Source organism: Silurus aristotelis (genome assembly GCF_946808225.1).
Source record: "Silurus aristotelis genome assembly, chromosome: 22".
Lineage (NCBI taxonomy): Eukaryota > Metazoa > Chordata > Actinopteri > Siluriformes > Siluridae > Silurus > Silurus aristotelis.
In genome coordinates this window covers 8,452,726-8,467,511 of record NC_139595.1, presented here as the reverse complement: position 1 = coordinate 8,467,511, position 14,786 = coordinate 8,452,726, and the positions used below count along the sequence as shown (strand labels likewise).

Below are 14,786 nucleotides of genomic sequence, written 5' to 3'. Positions count from 1 at the left end.
AGGATAATAAGCAAATCTAATTTGGGATAAAAAATAAAAAAAAACACAGGTTCAGCAAAAAAAGTGTAAAAATATATTTCTATTGGATGGGTGATTGCAATCATATAGTTTGGTGTTTGGGTAAAAGTTTTGGTCTTAGACTTCTTTTGTTTGTTTGAAGAAAGAAAGAAATGTGTAGTGTGATGATAGCAGGCTCAGTTGTCATCTTTGGGAAAAGCAGGACAATGTCCCTCTTTTTATTTAAAGAATACATAAAAATACAGATAAAATTAAGGAATCTACATTATCCTGTTGCGGTTATTATTTATAATAATAATAATAATAATAATAATAATAATAATAATAATAATAATAATAATAATAATAATAATAATAGCACTACCAACACAACGTATTAAATCTGGGGCTGAATTCCTTCCAGCTCAAACTGTATATATTAATTTACTAGAGACTGGAGTTTCAAATTATAATAATTGGTACTCCACTTAGATTTATTTAGGCATACTTCATTGAAACAGTCATAACATGCCAACAGTAATAATTATTATACCATACATTAACAGGTCTAATGCTTGCTTATGGTTAGAGCTGTCTTCAATCAAACCTCCCACATTTTGGAATTTGTTTTACCTTCCTGCTGTTCTGAGGATGTTCTTCTTGCCTGCTCTACTGAGAATATTGCTTTGCTTTCCTACTTACCTGAGGAAATCGCCCACTTTTGGTAAAGCCTATTAAACAGAATTGAGGGATGTTTAGTAATCGCTTAAAACTGTTAGTGTTGTGATGAACATATAGTGTTTGTGAGTGCACATGTTAGTTCTCACTCTCCAGTGTTCTGTATTGATTTATCATCAAACTCTTGATGTCACCCATATGAGGATGGGTTCCCCTTTTGAGTCTGGTTCCGCTCAAAGTTTCTTCCTCATAACATCTAAGGGAGTTTTTCCTCGCCACAGTCGCCACGGCTGCTCATCAGGGATAAACGCACACCATTCACCTTGACTGTTGATTTCTGTAAAGCTGCTTTGAGACAATGTCTGTTGTGAAAAGCGCTATAGAAAGAAACTTGACTTGACTTGACTTACTTGTTTGCAGTGGATGATAATTGGGAACACTAATAAATCACAAAGCACCATACACATAGATTCCTTCATTAATTTCTAGGCTCCAGTCCACCTTACCACCTAACAGACAATACCCTAAACTCAGGATCAACTCAGGAACCTTGGATTTGTAAAGCTGCAATGTCACCTGCTACACCAAATGGGAATCCAAACAGTAATTGGGGCTATCATAATATATAATAAAATATATTAATTCACAATTTTTTTTACATTTTTACTTTCAATCATTACAATTTGACACAAATATCTATACTTTCTAATTCTTTTATTTTCTAATTAAATTCATTTTCAAAAATAGGCTCGTTACTTACGTTTATTGATATCAATATCAATATTAATAATAGCATTAACAAGTTTTGCTGATATGAATCAGTGGGAATAGTCGGTTCATGTCACTATTGTCTAAAACAGTGTATACACCAACATTTAGATATACACAGATGTGTTGAAAGTTATCATTCTTCCAAATATTTATTATTCATAAATCATGAAACTTTAGGCTGAATATTTCAAAGAATACTGCTGGTACCAGTAGTGCATTACAAGGCTGCTTCGATGTGAAAGAAATTAGAAATGCACATTGTGGATCGTGATTATGATTGAGACTATGATTGAAATTTTTAATTGCAAGCGTGTGAATGCAATTAGGCGGTGTTGTGATTCATCAGAGCCGAATGCCTTCTGTTCTGTATTTCTCTAGTGTTTGACTCACACCATTTTGATGAAATAGGCATATGAATAACAGGAACACATTAACTGCACCCTTAGACCATTAGCTAATTGCAAAAGCCTTACATTAATTTAATGTAATTGTGTAGCAGCAGTGCACTACTATAAAAAAAAAAGGGCTATTTACAAGCACACTGTGATTTATCTACATTTATTCAGATCAATAATGAGCTGGTAACAAAGATTTGTACCCCTGTAGTCTTGTTTTACTGGAGATCATTTAAATCATGTTATAATAATATAACAACAACAACGACAATATAAAATAATGATGATAATATATACATTTTCGTTATTACTTGCATTATTAATGTATTATTATTTATATTAAGAGGGGTACCAAAGAACTTTAAATATGCACAGTCTAACCAGATTGCTCAGACTAAATAACATGTCTGATGAAACAATGGCCAGTATTTTTATTGATGCTAACAGTGAAGGCTATGAGAGACTTGGGGTAGATGCATTAAATTTTTTTTTTGACCCAGAGCTATGAAAAATGTGGGGTTGTTGCAGGCGCTGTCTTGGGGGAGCAAATTTCTAAGTTTTTCGAGCTACAGTGAAGAAAAATCTTCCACGCGTGGAGGACAGCTGGGTATGAAGGATAGGGGCAGACCGATGTCAGAGGAGATGAGAATGTATTAGTGTTTGAATGGAGAAATTCACACTGGCATGCAGAGAAAGAGCACTTTGTAACTGATAAGCATATTTTGTTCAACAGAACTCTGTCTAAATAATCTCACACACAGTTACTGTATCAGAATTTGGATACAGTAAGACAGTCAGAATTTAGATATTAGACACTTTTTTTTTGTTTGTTGAGACTACGCTCAAGAGTTAGGTGAAATTTCATGGAGACATGGAGAAATTTCAGCAAAATTTGCAGGAGCCTGCAAAATGCCTTATCTGTTTATGCACCGACTGGTTAAATGATTTACAGTAAATGAGGTAAGTCTATACAGTTTTAGTTAGTTCTGTGTTCGCTTTTGTAGTTTTATGTTTTATGTAGGTTTTATGTTGGTTCTAAAGAAATCGTATTTTCTTTTATTGTGTACTCTATCGGTTGTATATGGGTAACAAATTTATAAAAGCTACTTGATGTCACTTAAGTATCGTTTTAAATACAAGACTCAGCATTTGCAACAAAATGGATAATAGTGGTGCAATGGGTAAATTTAAAGCCCTATAGATTCAGCATCTAAACAGTTTGTGGGGATTTTTGTATGTTCTCAAAAATCTGGTCTCCTCCAACATGTCAAGTTTCTTCTCATCTCAGGAAAACCCAAAAGGTAAATTGGATATGTATTTTTAGATTTTAGTTTGTGTGCTCTCTATGATAGATTGGCTCCAGACCTTCCATATATTTCATCTTGGTTGGAAAACTTACAGTTTCTCACAAAAGTGAGTAGAACTTTCACATTTCAGCAACCATTTTAGTATATTTTAGTATATAAGGACAATGCTATAAAAATGAAACTTGGATATATTTTAGTGTAGTCAATGTGCAGCTTGTATAGCAGTACAGATTTACTGTCCTCTGAAAATAACGTAACATAAAGCCATTCATTCATTCATTCACTCCCGCTTATCCGTAATTCGGGTCGCGGGGGCAGCAGTCTAAGCAGGCCCCCGCCTGCGACTGCTGCCCAATCCTCACAACACTGTCCCTTACGGTCCCTCCTGCAGGTGGTGAGCCCACAGGAGGGTGGCCCCACGTCACTCCGACGTCACGGACCTTGATATTTCCCTCGTAAGGGACCCCCGGAGCATAGAGGGTTAAGGGCCTTGATCAAGGGCCCAAGAGTGGCAGCCTGGCGATACCGGGGCTTGAACCCCAGACCTTACGACCGGCAACCCAGTGCCCTAACCGCCGGAGCCACCACTCCCCCCATACAGCCATTATTGTCCAAATAACTAGCAACAAAAGTAAGTAAATCCTAAGTCATAACAGCTGTACATCGTTTAACCATGCAAAGTCCTATTCATAATATTAATTGTGTTTGTCTGCCTTTACATGCTATTTTCATTTCTAAAGTATTGTTCCTTGGAAAGATATACTAAAATGGTTGCTAAAATGTGAGGGATGTAGTCACTTTTGTGAGACACTGTATGTTCTACATTCAATGTCCGATTGTCCACTAACTTTTATTCATATATAGTATTTGTGAACAATCCTTGTGATCGTTATCAGTAAACGTGATCCAGTTGTGCGTTTTTTGGTTGAACATCTTATCACACAGTATTTACTTTTCCGGAAATCGCTTGGTTGAGGAATTGAAGGTGTGTTTTAGCAGCATGGGTCTCTTTAAAGTAGGAACATATTGCTTCCTTAGACTGAATGTGATACTCTTACTAACACCATCAGAGCTTCCATACCAGTAACAATACATAAATGCCATTAAGTAATTCCTACAATTTTGTCCATGTTAAGCTAGCTTATTAACTAGGCTACTGTTTAGAAACTGAGGATGTGTCTGGTTGTTATTATTTTATAAAACAATCAAGATTTTTACAGTGTTGAGCTCTGCCTTCCTGCTGTAAAAGGAAAGAGGACAATATCATCAACCGATTGACAGTTAAGGAGCATTTTGTTGGAAACTGCCAAGGATATAAATATAACATCAGCATGTATCTTAAACAATATGCAGTATGTTTATTAAAATTGCAGCTCAACAAACAAAGTAAAAAAAACAACGTTATTTTAAAGGACTCTTATCTGATATTGATATATATTTAACCCATATCTGAATTGTTTTTATTGTAGATACTGTTGATTGTTATTACTGTAGATACTGTGAAAATGTACTACAAACTAAACTTGTTTGGGATAACTACTTATGAAGTCTAATTTTATCTGTAAAACTTATAGCCTTGAGTTAGTGTACACTTTGTAAAGTGGGTCAGAGCATTGCAATAACCGAAGCTCTCCGAAGCTTTCTGCAGCTGTCGCCTCAAACCTGCGGTCCCCAGGCCCATTCTTCATTTTTAATGGTGTCTCTCTGTCTACAAGGTTTTGTTTTTTTGTATATTGGGATACCCCATGGATTAAAAAGTTCTGACCTCAAGGATTTGTCATACCCTGCTCTCGTGCATTGCACTGTGACCTTTCAGCTTTCGAATCATCTCTGGGCATGTTGAATTAATCTTTGTTTACACTACATGCAAAAGAGAGAGAAAAAAAAAAATATCTTCTTCCCTTCAAACATTCTCACAGACATATGCACACAGACACATGTGGGTAGAACCAAATACAAAAACACTTACAGTGTGGGAGATATAGATTAGTACCCCTCAGACACACATGCAAAAGTACACACATTATTTACACAAGTAAAAGTACAGATACTCATGTTTTAAAAGACTCTGGTAAAAGTTGAAGTACTGACTATACTTTTTTACTTAACGTAAAGTAAAGAAGTTTGGGCTCTGACATGTACTTAAGTAAAAGTAGCGTTACTTCTACCTGTTTTAGTGACATGCTGGTAACTGGACCTCACATCATATTAATATTAGGGCTGGCAATTGATTAAAATATTTATAGCTTGATTATTCTAAGTTATCGCACATTTTTTCTGTTCTGAATGTACCTTAAATTAAGACATTTTTAATGCTTTATTTAACATGGGCATGGACAAATATGAATGCTTTATGCAAATGTATGTTTTTTTTTTAGGGTATACGGTTTTAAATTAATTATGGTGTTTTAAATTACGTAAATGATCACGACCAAAAGGAACCTTTGCTATGTTTCCACACGGACGGTTAATGTGGTGATACCTGTACCTATATATATACCTGTACCTGTATAATCAGAGAATATTTGTTATCGATGTAAATTGGTTTATTTAAAACTAAACCTTTAGCCAGGAAATGATACCAGTTGTAGGTTGACCCCAATGAAGAGAAATTGGTTGAAGGCTGAAAACGGAGCGCAATGAGAAGAAAAAATATTGATGTCACCAAATAGATTAAAACTAAAGTAACGAGCCTATTTTAAAAATAGTAAGAATTAGAAAGTACAGATATTTGTGTCAAATTGTAATGATTAAAAGTAAAAATGTATAAAAAAAATAAATAGTGGAGTAAAGGACTGATAGCAGAAAAATCTACTTGAGTACAGTAAGGAAGTATTTGCACTTCGTTACTTCCCACCTCTGCTATTAACCTCTATGGGCTATTGTAAAATTGTACACACACATGGTTGTTTACCATTATGTTCATTATTTAAAAATACATATAAATATAAAAAAATCTGATCATTATGCACAGAACATTTTCCCAGCGCTTCTTGTCAGTATCTTGAAGCTTACAACAAGAAGTAAATGGCATAAATTTTGCCCAGTCTGACTTTGGTTTTAGCGAAACTTCATTTTCAAAGGAAGATTTTCTTTTGCACTGTCATGTTGCAGTATTGGAAACAGTATCTTAGTTAGTTTACATTGAAAGTTGAAATCAGAGTGAATTGTGGGTACAAATGAGTAAGCGAATGGGAATGAAGACACCACTACAAAATGGCTGACACCTGATATTTCTTTCTATAGGCTTCTCCCGTTAGGGGTCGCCACAGCGGATCGTCCTCATGTTTGATTTGGCACATGTTTTTACGCTGGATGCCCTTCCTAATGCAACACTCCCCATTTATCTGTGCTTGGGACCGCCACTGAAAGTGGCTGGGGTTGGTTCCCTGACCGGGGATCGAACCCAGGCAACCATGAATACATATTTACTGTTTTTTAAATTGAAGGAACCACTGGCAATGGTCTATAACAGTGAGTAGATTGCAGAATTGAAAGCAATACAAACAAGGATAAAATCTCCTGTTGAAATGTTGAGTAATAGTGCTTAAAGTTAAAAAATGAAAAAAAAATAATACGCCGTCTGTGGTATCCAGTGGCAGAAAGAAAACTTTAGCGGAGGCACCAAAAACAGGAAAAAATAGGGAAATTCGTGTCTATGAACACGAATAAATAGTTTACATTTTGTGACTATATCATGCAATGCCATGAGACTGGATGAATATAGTGCACTTTATAGAAGAGGGTGCAGTTTTACACACAGTCCAGTGTGTGAATTTAAAATCTTGTTATAGTTATAATAACGTGTTTAACTATTTATTATCATAACATGATTTTCTTGTAATATTATTATTATTATTATATTACTTGTTCAATGGAATATGTCCATTTTACCCTGGTTGGCTTTCTATGAAAAAGACCATGTTTATCAGCAATCAACTTGTGGACTGCAGGCTTGATGAAGATCTAGCAAGATATTTGAAGGTAAAACTGAGCACTTGAATAAAAATGATTATGCAAACCATAAAAACATGGTCATGGGTCATCGACTTTTTAAAATATAAAACCATTGCATCTTTGGTAGCAGCTTCTCTGTTGTGGATTATCCAAAGACATGCATTTATGCAAATTATTTAGCTGAAGGCAACTCATCATGAATGGGAAGCATTTTCACAAACTTTTCATAGATGAACTATCTCTAGTGTAATTAGTGAACTAATGATACAGCTTAAGGATGTTTAAAGATGATTGGACAGAGAAATATGCATTTATTCTGCAAAACAGATGTCTCATCCAAGTCAAGTGAAAACCCACCGTGAAACAAAACATAAATGGATATGTCTTATCTATAGCTATGAATATTTAACACTAATGATAAAGCATTTAATGATGTTGTTTGATATTCACAAAGTTTAATTAAAAATTAAAAATTCATTCCTTGGATATGATATATTGTACACTTTGCCCTTGGTCTCAGCTTGGACTCTGTTTGCTGTGACACTATAACCTTGACTGAGTTTAGAATTAAGTTTCCCAGTCTGATAACTGCGTATTGCTGGAGCTGCCGATGGATTGAATCTGAAATTTGAAATCAGTTCAGACAGGTTTGATCTTTACCATATCGGCTTGTTATTCCCTTTCTGCCCTATAAGAAAGAATCCCATGGGACTAATGCCCTTTTTCAGAAAGGTCATCCATGCTGCACAAATTTTGATGGATTGAATGTTGAATGATCTCTTCAGAAGATCTGGATTAAAATAGCAGTTTATGACATTGATTCCATTCAGAGTGTTAGTTCCACATCAAGAAGCTTTAACAGCTCTAAGCTCTGTTTACTAATGTCTTATGTTGTTTGTTTATGCCCTAAAGAAAGAAACTATGCTACAGTAGCCACTGAAGTGTGAACAGGTACTGTATTTATTCCAATCACCTACAAACTCCACCTGGCTTCACTAAGAAGCTTTCGTACTCCATCAAAAAGAAGCATATTTAGTAGAAGTGAAAGTTGTGCTGCTGTTATTACAGAAGTGGAAACAGCTAAATCAATTTACCTATACGCCGCTACTTTTGTCTAATTCATGGATTTTTCCTGGCTTTTTCCCGGTTTTACAAGCTTCATGCCAAAAAACTGAGCCCCATAACATTAGACCAATGAAATTGCGGAACGGGTTCAGGTGAAACAATGAAACTCTTTATATTAAATCAGATGCGCTCCCACTGAATCGGGCCGCACCACATCATAAATATGGATGATGTTCCTCTGACGTTTGACCTGCCGCTCACTCGGACTGTCAACAGGAAATGCAAATCATTCGTCACACTAAAAACAACCAGGCATGAAAAACTGCACTTCACCTGTGTTCTGAGCTGCACGGCATCCGGAGAAAAGCTTCACCGATGGTGATTTTTAAACGCACGACGATGCCAAAAGAAAAACTCTCGAGAGAAATAGTTGTGAAAGGAAGGAGGAAGAGAGTGAACCATGACTTAATTAGTAGGCTACTGTTTAGATACAAGCCGTGTAACAGACACTGTCTTTTGTTCATTAGTTTGAATGTAGACATGCGGCTTATAGACAGGTGCGGCTTATTTATGTTCAAAATAAAAATCTTTGTAAAATTCAGTGGGTCCGGCTTATATTAGGGTGCACTTAATAGTTTGGAAATTACGGTAGGTAGTTGCACAAGACTTAAAATATTAATTATATAAAATATTTTATGTTGTAAATGTGTACTTGTTAATTAAAAACAGTAGCAATAATGCCACATAATACTGTCCATTGAGGACTAAAATAGTATCAGGTGTTGGCTGTTGTGTGTCACCACCCAAAGTGTTTTATTCCTCTTATACAATGATTTAAAATGATTATGTTATATATTTATTAAAGAACATTATATGTAGTCTTGTGCAGAACAATTTTTGCCAATATAACAGAATTCAATTGTAGTAGGAGCATCTATGTTATGTTCTACATACTGTAACATTTGTTCTAAAAGTGAAAGAAACGCAGTCTGTCTGAAGAGAATATACAAATGTCTAGTATTTAAATCTTTTTTATGCTAACAGCTATAATGATCACTGTTTGTACTTGTGAAACATGTACTGTAGTGTCAGATTCAGAATAGTAATTTGTTGGTCAGAACATCATCATGTTTTAAAGCTCTCTGCAATTTTGACATTCAAAACCATTATGTGTGGTTTTGAATGCAGCCAAACGACACCAGGCTGCGGCAAACGGAGATCTTAAAGAGGGACTTCAGGATCCTGGTGGAGACGGTACGCAGCACATCACCCACAACGAGGATCATTGTGTCAGGACCTCTTTCCACTTACCAGCGAGGGGCTGAGAAGTTTAGTAGACTTTTAGCTCTAAATGAATGGTTACAGTCATGGTGTCGAGAACATAAACTTCTCTTTGTTAATAACTGGAACTGTTTCTGGGAGCGTCCTAGGTTCTTCCTCCCTGATGGCCTGCACCCCAGCAGAGTTGGAGCAGCAGTGCTATCAGATAACATCTCTAGGATACTTCACACCATCTGACTGGTAAGACATCAAGAAATCTTCAACTATAAGAACACGCATACTACAGACCAAATAGTTACAAGTTCACACACAGCCCAGTTTATAGAAACCGAATCTATTCCTCGGGTAGTAAAACCAAGAATTACATACACAAGATCCAGAAATAATCTTATTGCAGTTAAAACTGAAAAATGCCAGATAAACAAACACAACAAAGTTCTAAAGTTCGGTCTTTTAAACATTAGATCACTTGCACCAAAAGCACTGATTGTAAATGAGATGATCACAGATAATAATCTCGATGCACTCTGTCTCACTGAGACCTGGATTAAACCAGGTGATTATATGGGTCTAAACGAGTCGACACCGTCAGGATATGTTTATAAGCATGAGCCCCGTCAGACTGGTCGTGGGGGGGGTGTAGGAACCATTTATAGTGCTTCTCTTAATGTTAGTCAGAGATTAGGATTCAGCTTTAAATCATTTGAAGTGCTCGTTCTTAAAATTGCACTTTCAGACATGCATAGAAAACTCGCTCTGGTCACCGTGTACAGACCCCCAGGGCCCTACGCTGATTTTCTTCATGAGTTTGCTTGTTTTCTCTCAGACCTCTTGATCAGTTTTGATAAAGTGCTGCTTGTAGGAGATTTTAATATTCATGTAGATGATGCAAACGATGCCCTAGGATTATCATTTGTCGATTTACTAAACTCTTCTGAAGTTAAACAAAACGTCACCAGACCAACCCACCGTTTTAACCACACACTAGACTTAATAATATCCTACGGAGCAGACGTCACTGATATAGATATTTTACCCCAGAGTGATGACATCACAGACCATTATCTCCTACTGTACACACTACCGGTAGAGCAGATTATCCGTGTTTCACCACGGTATCGACTTGGTAGGACTATTGTTCCAACCACTAAGGACAAATTCATAAATAACCTGCCTGATTTATCTCAATTTCACATTAAACCCATAACTGCTGATCATCTTGATGAGATGGCGAACAACATAGACCTTATCCTCACTAGCACTTTAGACACTGTTGCCCCCATCCGGTTAAAAAAGGTTCGAGAACAAGCACCTGCACCTTGGTATAATAGTCATACGCATGCCCTAAAGAGAACAACACGTAATCTGGAGAGAAAATGGAGGAAAACTAAATTGGAGGTATTTAGAATTGCGTATAAAGACAGTATGCTTAGCTACAGACAGGCGCTAAAAGCTGCTAGAGCTAAACACCTGAGCAAACTCATAGAAAATAACAAAACAATCCCAGGTTCCTTTTCAGTACAGTCGCTAAATTAACAACAAATCAGGGATCTGAAAAATGTGTTCCATCACAGTTTAATAGTGAAGACTTTATGAATTTCTTCACTGAAAAAATAGATAACATTAGAAAAACAATTGTGGCAGTTCGACTTCTGACAGCATCTCCCGACACAATCGTACTTACAACCCCACAACTACACTGTTTTACATGTATAGGACAGGAAGAGCTGTATGATGCTATTATGAAAGCTAAATCAACAACATGTCAGTTAGATCCAATTCCCACTAAACTACTGAAGGAAGTGTTATATACAGCTGGTGAGCCTCTTCTCAATATTATTAACTCCTCACTATCGTTAGGTCATGTCCCTAAATCCCTCAAGTTAGCAGTTATTAAGCCCCTCATCAAAAAACCTAATCTGAATCCAAACACGCTATCGAATTACAGACCAATTTCAAATCTCCCATTTATGTCTAAGATTTTAGAAAAGATTGTCGCTGCCCAGTTATGTAACCACTTGCAGGAGAACAATATCTTTGAAGAGTTTTAGTCAGGTTTTAGGCCCCATCATAGCACAGAAACTGCTCTAGTTAAAATCACTAACGACCTGTTTTTAGCTTCAGACCAAGGCTACATCTCCCTATTAGTTTTACTAGATCTTAGTGCTGCGTTCGACACTATAGATCATGATCTTCTCCTCGATCGCTTACAGAATTACATCGGTATTCAGGGACAGGCATTAAGCTGGTTTAAATCCTACCTGTCCAATCGTTACCATTTCGTAGATTTAAATGGAGAGCTATTCAGGATAATGCTAGTAAATTATGGCGTGCCACAAGGGTCAGTTCTAGGACCCCTGCTTTTTACAATATACATGCTTCCATTAGGAAATATTATTAGAAGGCATGGAATTAGCTTCCATTGTTATGCTGATGATACCCAGCTATATATTTCATCCAAACCAGGCGATACAGCTCAATTAGCTCGCATAACTGAGTGTGTTGAAGAAATAAGAGATTGGATGACCCATAACTTTCTGCTATTAAATTCTGATAAAACTGAGATTTTGCTCATCGGCCCAAAAAATAGTACACAGAAGCTCCAGCATCTCAGACGGTTGTTCTGTAACTACTAGTTCAACGGTAAAAGACCTGGGAATTATTTTAGACAGCAACTTATCTTTTAAAAATCACATCAATCAAGTTACAAAAACAGCCTTCTTTCACATTAAAAATATTTCTAAGCTAAGAAATATGTTATCTATATCTGATGCAGAGAAGCCCGTCCATGCGTTTATGACCTCTAAAATAGACTACTGTAATGCATTACTAGGTGGATGTCCTGCATCATTAATAAACAAGCTTCAGTTAGTTCAGAATGCCGCAGCAAGAGTTCTTACTAGGTCAAGAAAATACGATCATATAACCCCAATCTTATCGTCCCTACATTGGCTTCCTATTAAGTTTCGAATAGACTACAAACTACTGCTACTCACTTATAAAGCACTAAATGGTTTGGCTCCCATGTATCTATCCAGTCTTTTAACACGCTACAATCCGTCACGCTCCCTGAGATCTCAAAACTCTGGGCTTCTAGTAGTTCCTAGAATAGCAAAGTCCACTAAAGGCGGTAGAGCATTTTCACATTTAGCTCCTAAACTCTGGAATAGTCTTCCTGACAGTGTTCGGGGTTCAGATACACTCTCCCAGTTTAAGTGTAGATTAAAAACATATCTTTTTAGCAAAGCCTACACATAACACACATCACACACATCACATCACAACCTTGTGCTCCAGAATATATGATTACATGGACATTATCAACTTGTGCTGTTAATATCATGAACAGCAGCTACGCTAATTCCTCTCCACTGCTTCTCTTTCTCTCCCCATCCCGAGGCATCCTGAGGTTTGGCCAGCTCCAGTCACGTCCCACCTCGTGAAGATTATGGACCTATGGATGATCATGGAGAAGTAGATGCCGAGTGTTGAAAGGCCCTGGCATGGAGAAGCTGATGCTGGATCTATGATGATCACAAATTGTTCTGTATTGTTGAAAGATTTATGACCAAACTCTTGATGTCACCCATATGAGGATGGGTTCCCCTTTGAGTCTGGTTCCTCTCAAGGTTTCTTCCTCATATCATCTAAGGGAGTTTTTCCTTGCCACTGTCGCCACGGCTTGCTCATCAGGGACAAACGCACACCATTCACCTTCACTGTTGTTTTCTGTAAAGCTGCTTTGAGACAATGTCTGTTGTGAAAAGCGCTATACAAATAAACTTGACTTGACTTGAAAACTTGACATGTGTATTGAACTTTACATTACAGTCTGTGTTTTAGATTTAACAAGCAAATATATGTGTATGTTGACTGATCTAAAATAAATACTTGTATACACAGTATACCTCATTTAAATGTAACAAAGTGCTACTTTGCTTTTTTCTGATGCTGTGTGTAGGAATGACCTGAAGGCACTGTATAAACAAAATACGAATCATGGTTGAAAAGACTAATCCAATTTGAGGCATTTTAAATAATTTTTTTTTCCATTGAGCTATAATGATTGGTGGTTGTAAATTACAAGTTTCAACCATAAGCTGAATGCAGCATAAGAGTGGAATTGATTACAGGTCCTAGAAGCATAAGCATAGTGGTTAAAGAAAATTGATACTAAGTTGTATCAAATCTGTTGTGTTGTTAATCATAGCAAGTTTCTTCATATCCTCATTTAGAGAAAAATAGAACAAAATCTCATGGACCTTTGAAATATTTCCTGCTTATATATAGTTTATGTGGGAATTTATCTAGTTGTTATTGGGATTCATTTTTACATCACACTGCTCATGTTCACCATTTGCCAAATAAAAATGGGAGCAAAAATAAGAATGGTGACTCAAATGAGGAAGATCTGAACAGCAGCAGTTTGGAAGAACAAAAGTGCTGTGGGAACAATCTGAATGTAAGCATGAACGTGTAATGCACTTCCAAAAATCTATGTGCTGTCCCACTTCAGAAAAACACACACACAAGCACATGCAAGCACTTGAGCGATATGTTTGCTACTACGTAGTGATGTATTATGTGCTCATTTGTCTTCTTCCAGAGCTGAACATTAACATGATCCATCACTCACTCAGTATCAAATACTGTCGAATACACACAATATATCACACGATATGGGTTCAACGAAACCAGCATCTGACACAACACTGCCTTCATATACAATGCACACATTCTGTACGCACTATAAAACAAACGATCCATTTTACGGATCCCTATCATTGACAGATTAGGTTCTCTATGTACGCACACCTCATAGCACACAAATCAATGTGTTTACACACACCAACAACAATCGGAATTCACAACACACAATATATGAACCAGTGTTTAATGATATCATTTATCATTATAGATTGAACTGGACTGAGCTGAAAACTTAATTTCTCAAGGCAAACTGCATGATTTTTACACTTTTTTAAACATTGTGCTAGCCTTGGGACTGAAAAATGCTTCTGTCCTGTCGGATCGTGTTTATTTAAGCCTCTAAATGGCTTTACTTGCTGAAAAGCATTCTGCGCATAGTACACCAAAGCTTTTTTTCTCTGTTTAATGTTTTCATCAAGGTGAAGCAAACCTTCTGGCCTGGAACTGGTCACAACAGAATGGTCCATCTGTACTGCATTCTTCATGTTGTCAATGGACAAAAAAATAACCCTGAATACTTGAAACATGTGATGGCTAAACACATGAACAAAATAGAATCTGATTGAAATGGACAATCACCATGAGGAGACAAACAAGAGACAACAACAGGGCGGTGAAAGGTGAG

General features: G+C 36.6%; 1 long non-coding RNA gene across 1 annotated transcript; it reads left to right on the top strand.

Moving 5' to 3' along the window:
• The first annotated feature begins 850 nt into the window (after window positions 1–850).
• On the top strand, window positions 851–13,251 carry LOC310717844. The gene is made up of 2 exons (XR_014530973.1): window positions 851–913; window positions 13,081–13,251. It is a non-coding gene; the product is annotated as an uncharacterized lncRNA (long non-coding RNA).
• The last annotated feature ends 1,535 nt before the right edge of the window (window positions 13,252–14,786 follow it).